Raw genomic sequence first — 5563 nt, 5'->3', positions numbered from 1 at the left:
TATATATATATATATATATATATATATATATATATATATATATATATCAGACCCCTTTAAATTTTTCACTCTTTGTTTCATTGCAGCCATTTGCTAAAATCAAAAAAGTTAATTTTATTTCTCATTAATGTACACTCAGCACCCCATCTTGACAGAAAAAAACAGAAATGTAGAAATTTTTGCAAATTTATTGAAAAAGAAAAACTGAAATATCACATGGTCATAAGTATTCAGGCCCTTTGCTGTGACCCTCATATTTAACTCACATGCTGTCCATTTCTTCTGATCCTCCTTGAGATGGTTCTACTCCTTCATTGGAGTCCAGCTGTGTTTAATTAAACTGATTGGACTTGATTAGGAAAGGCACACACCTGTCTATATAAGACCTTACAGCTCACAGTGCATGTCAGAGCAAATGAGAATCATGAGGTCGAAGGAACTGCCCAAGGAGCTCAGAGACAGAATTGTGGCAAGGCACAGATCTGGCCAAGGTTACAAAAGAACTTCTGCAGCACTCAAGGTTCCTAAGAGCACAGTGGCCTCCATAATCCTTAAATGGAAGAAGTTTGGGACGACCAGAACTCTTCCTAGACCTGGCCGTCCAGCCAAACTGAGCAATCGTGGAAGAAGAGCCTTGGTGAGAGAGGTAAAGAAGAACCCAAAGATCACTGTGGCTGAGCTCCAGAGATGCAGTAGGGAGATGGGAGAAAGTTCCACAAAGTCAACTATCACTGCAGCCCTCCACCAGTCGGGGCTTTATGGCAGAGTGGCCCGACGGAAGCCTCTCCTCAGTGCAAGACATATGAAAGCCCGCATAGAGTTTGCCAAAAAACACATGAAGGACTCCCAGACTATGAGAAATAAGATTCTCTGGTCTGATGAGACCAAGATTGAACTTTTTGGCGTTAATTCTAAGCGGTATGTGTGGAGAAAACCAGGCACTGCTCATCACCTGCCCAATACAATCCCAACAGTGAAACATGGTGGTGGCAGCATCATGCTATGGGGGTGTTTTTCAGCTGCAGGGACAGGACGACTGGTTGCAATTGAAGGAAAGATGAATGCAGCCATGTACAGAGATATCCTGGAAGAAAACCTCTTCCGGAGTGCTCTGGACCTCAGACTGGGCCGAAGGTTCACCTTCCAACAAGACAATGACCCTAAGCACACAGCTAAAATAACAAAGGAGTGGCTTCGGAACAACTCTGTGACCATTCTTGACTGGCCCAGCCAGAGCCCTGACCTAAACCCAATTGAGCATCTCTGGAGAGACCTGAAAATGGCTGTCCACCAACGTTCACCATCCAACCTGACGGAACTGGAGAGGATCTGCAAGGATGAATGGCAGAGGATCCCCAAATCCAGGTGTGAAAAACTTGTTGCATCATTCCCAAGAAGACTCATGGCTGTACTAGCTCAAAAGGGTGCTTCTACTCAATACTGAGCAAAGGGTCTGAATACTTATGACCATGTGATATTTCAGTTTTTCTTTTTTAATAAATTTGCAATAATTTCTACATTTCTGTTTTTTTCTGTCAAGATGGGGTGCTGAGTGTACATTAATGAGAAATAAAATGAACTTTTTTGATTTTAGCAAATGGCTGCAATGAAGCAAAGAGTGAAAAATTTAAAGGGGTCTGAATACTTTCCGTACCCACTGTATATAGCATACCTAAAAGTGCTGAGATCCATCCACCAAAGCGACAAAACTGAAAGACCAAGGTGTCCTGGATGATTTCTAAGTCACCTTCTCCAATCCCTGCCACTCCTGTGACCACACTTTGAATTTGATGAATGATGAGTGTGCACTGCACAGTCAGAGAAAAGGTGTCTCAGAGAAATACACACCTCAATGACTATTTCAGATGAGTCAAATATATAAACCCAGAGTTTGTGCTAAAGTTCCTCCTGTGCTGTTGTGTCTGCCTTGTGGCCTTTTGTTTTCTAACCACATCAGGGGCAAAGAAACAGGAACAACACAGACTATGTTCCGCATGCAAATGCTTATCCTATAGCAGCAGGAACAGACTCTCTCTCGTCACTGGAAAGCTTTTAGGAGATAACAAAAGCCAGTCATAGTTGCAGCAGTGTTTAGCCTTTTTTTCTGAGCATAGAAAACTGTAAGAAAGCCCTGTGGACAGAACATCCCACTGAGAAAAGAAAAACAAGCCCCTGCCTGTTCTGTTCGTAATACTTTACACAGCCCCTCCTGCTTGATTCATTCTGACTCATGTATCAAAAGGTGATGAATTTCAACCCAGCGGACAACGAATCACATCTTGAGATATTTCTCTAAACCCAAACTTGATTGTACCTGCAACTCCATGATCAATGACGGTAACACTGTCAAATATTGGAAATTTGATCTGGGAAGAGCATTCGTTGTTTCCTGTCTTGGCAGCTTCATACATTACTTCACTCCCCTTAGGATAAAAGGTGTTTTTTTTACAAGTGCTGGTACCAACGTAAGTCTCATGAGTTAGTTGCAACACACACTTATCTTGCTAGACAAAAAAAACAGAACATAGTTACGTTTGTTTTGCTAGCACAGTGCTATCACAGAGTAATGACTATTTTGGGGAGATTGCTATGGCCATAAAGAAAAACTTTCACCGCCCATGTAACAAGGTGGAAATTCTTTGTTACTAATTGGCTGATTTGTATGTTCGCTGACAAGCAAAGAAAAAAAACAACTTTCAAACTGGCTCTTGAGGCGACTGCTAATCTGCTCACTCTTTCAGAGCCAAGTGCACAGTGTGTGACCCTGTTTCCCCTCGGTGGATAAAGAGGGCATCGTGTTTTGCAATACATCTACAGTATAAAGCCCTTCCACCCCTCAAAATCCACTCTGAACTGCCATCTTCAACACCCCTCCACAACTCCTCCCCCGGTGGCTGTTGGGATGCAGGGAGGTCATCCTACACTGATCCCCTTGGGAAAAAACTCCTCCCCACCTGGCAACGGTGAATGGCTGCCCCCCCCCCCCCCCCCGGAGGGCAGGAGGACCGAGCACACAGGGTGCCTCCGGGGATTAGTCCCCGAGTCTTCACAGACCATTATCAAACAGCATGAGTCAGAAGACAGCGAGACCGACGGCCTGGATTGGTTTCTTTTCCCTTGATGGAGGAAAGACTTTAGGTGACTTCATTTAAAACAGTCATTTATATGTACAGGATGGTTTGATTTACACCTGCCTTGGGCCTCGCAAGGAGCTTTTAATGCTGTGTTAATAATTAGCCTGAAGGTTGGCAAATAAACCGCAGTGGACAACAGACGCACACACGAAAACTGAACCTGCATTCCAGACGGACTGTCAAGGTCAAAGCGTTATGCTGGGAAGCTTGAGGGGAATTCTGCTGTTTAAAAGTGAAACTAACTGTGCTTTGTGTGGTCTGCAAAATTCACTCATTGACAGAGCAAAGTGAAAAATCAAGATGCTTTTGTTCCATTTTTTAGAATCCTGAAATTCTTATGTAAAAAACGTACTCTGACAACCAAAAGGTTACTAGAGCGGAATACTAAGAAAAGCTAATATAAAAAAAAAATGTTGACATGCTTGTGGATTCGCCCTTTTAGCCAATATGAAACAGGATGGGAGAAAGGACAAAATATCTTCACCAGCATTAAAGAGGGGCATGTTTCCGAGGGATGTTTCATTCTTCAAGTACCAAAAAGGCCAAAAGTCCTCAAAAAGCTCAAATTTAATCCTGTAAACCTCGCCGGCGCTGGATGCTGGATCTTAAAGGATCCAGCTGTGCCAGCTGACCTCAGTGCATAGGCATGTGATGATCCACTTAGGAAACCCCTCCATCAACAAGCCCCCCCTTTAAGAGCCCTCCAGGCAAGTAGCACACAGCCAGCTTTGGCTCCATTCAAAACTTACATTTCCTCTGGACAACACAGACCATCTGGGCCCTGAGGTGTGAGTCCACTGTAAACTTTACCACCAACTTGACAGCCTACAACCAAACTGCTGTCTTATTAGCACCTTTCTGCAGAGTCCACACAGGCTGGTGGCAGGACGGCTGTGTGAAGTGTGGAGGGGAGAAGGTCAGGGAGGGACACTTCATTTCATTCACATCAAGCTGTTTATTACATGCATCATAATTAAGGGTGTGATGCCGTTTCTCCTGTGGTTAGACCTTTAATAACACTTACTGTACACGGCAGTCAAAATCAACTTTGCTTTGGCTCTCACTTCCTTGTCTGTTGCGTGCATTATTAAACGGATATGGTTTTGTTATGCTGTAATAAATGACAAGAAACAGCTGCACTTAGATGAAAAAACTTTTACAATAACATGCAATTAACATTACTAAACCACTATTGTGTTTAGCGTCATATCTGCAGTGTCAATTAAAGAGTCCTGTGCTCCTGCTTATGCAACATCAACTGAATGAAAGTGTTATGGAGACTTATTGTATTGATTCAAACGAGTTTCTAAGAAGCCATCTAACAGCAACACCCAAAGCAGAGAGCCTGTAACTAATGTGTGGGTAATCCACCGGAAGAACTCTATAGGAGGAATGCCATTGTAGGAGGCTGTATAACAATTTACATTGAAATACAATCTTTTGTTAGGGTTACGAGGAACCTGAGCCAAACAATGAAATTAAATACATTGAATGTAGAATCTCATAACAATAGCAGCTATGTTACGTAATGATTTACATAAAGTTACACTATAGTAAGTTGTTGTGGACGTACATGATAAGGGGCTACCGGGAGTTTCAGTGAGTGCCAGTGCATGACTTGAAAACTTGAACAGGAGTTGCTGCCGGCTAAACTGAGGCTGTCTGTGATTAACGCTACAGGCAATTAAGCAGAGAAAGAGTTCCCGTCCAGGAGCGCCACTAACCAGCCCACTCAAAGACGCAGCCATCCCTGCCATCATATACATCTATATCCACAACCCTACGCCCACTGGTCTGGAAAAGCTGCAGTGAATGGAGATGATCCGTCCATCCCCCAGAATCCCTTTAAAGCTGTACATTCTGCACACACAGCTACATTCCAGTCTGGGGTTAAGTAGGTCAGAGGGAGCCCTTATCTTTGAAAGAGATGCCTCATGCTGCCTCAGGTCTGTTGGTGCCCCTGGATGTAATTGGATTGACAGGCTAGACTTTTTTTAACCTGATATATTGACAGATGACAGCTTAGTTTAGCTTAGGTGGAAGATATGAGAGGTAGGTTCATCTAATTCTTCTGGAAAAGGGAATTCAAAGTGCAGAATAACAAAAAAAGAAGAATGCATGATAAAGCATTGTGGTGGTGAAAAGTATCAACATAGCTTCTTCTCACTTCAAAGCTCTTTGAAGCTTTATGGAATTGGAGCTTGATGGGCACCCCAAGCTTTTTATTGTCTTCCTTGACCAGACAGGGAGGCTTCCTCTCACCATGTGCATTCCTCCGGCCTGTTAACCACATCCACTCAGCACCTCACACAGATAGCGCACTACCAGCAGCCCTGCCCCTTAATTACCTACCATCCATTCACAGCAGGGGGGGGGGGGGGGGGGGGGGGGGGGAGACATCTACTCAAACAAAAATAATGAGGTAGGGA

General features: G+C 43.6%; 1 protein-coding gene across 5 annotated transcripts in view; it reads right to left on the bottom strand.

Annotated features, from left to right (window-relative positions):
- LOC116383593 (pleckstrin homology domain-containing family G member 3) overlaps window positions 1-5563 on the bottom strand; it is a 31981-nt gene that overhangs the window by 19648 nt on the left and 6770 nt on the right. The window lies entirely within an intron of this gene.

This window comes from Anarrhichthys ocellatus, unplaced genomic scaffold, assembly GCF_004355925.1.
Source record: "Anarrhichthys ocellatus isolate YVR2014 unplaced genomic scaffold, GSC_Weel_1.0 scaffold7, whole genome shotgun sequence".
Lineage (NCBI taxonomy): Eukaryota > Metazoa > Chordata > Actinopteri > Perciformes > Anarhichadidae > Anarrhichthys > Anarrhichthys ocellatus.
This window is presented reverse-complemented; position numbering and strand designations above follow the sequence as displayed.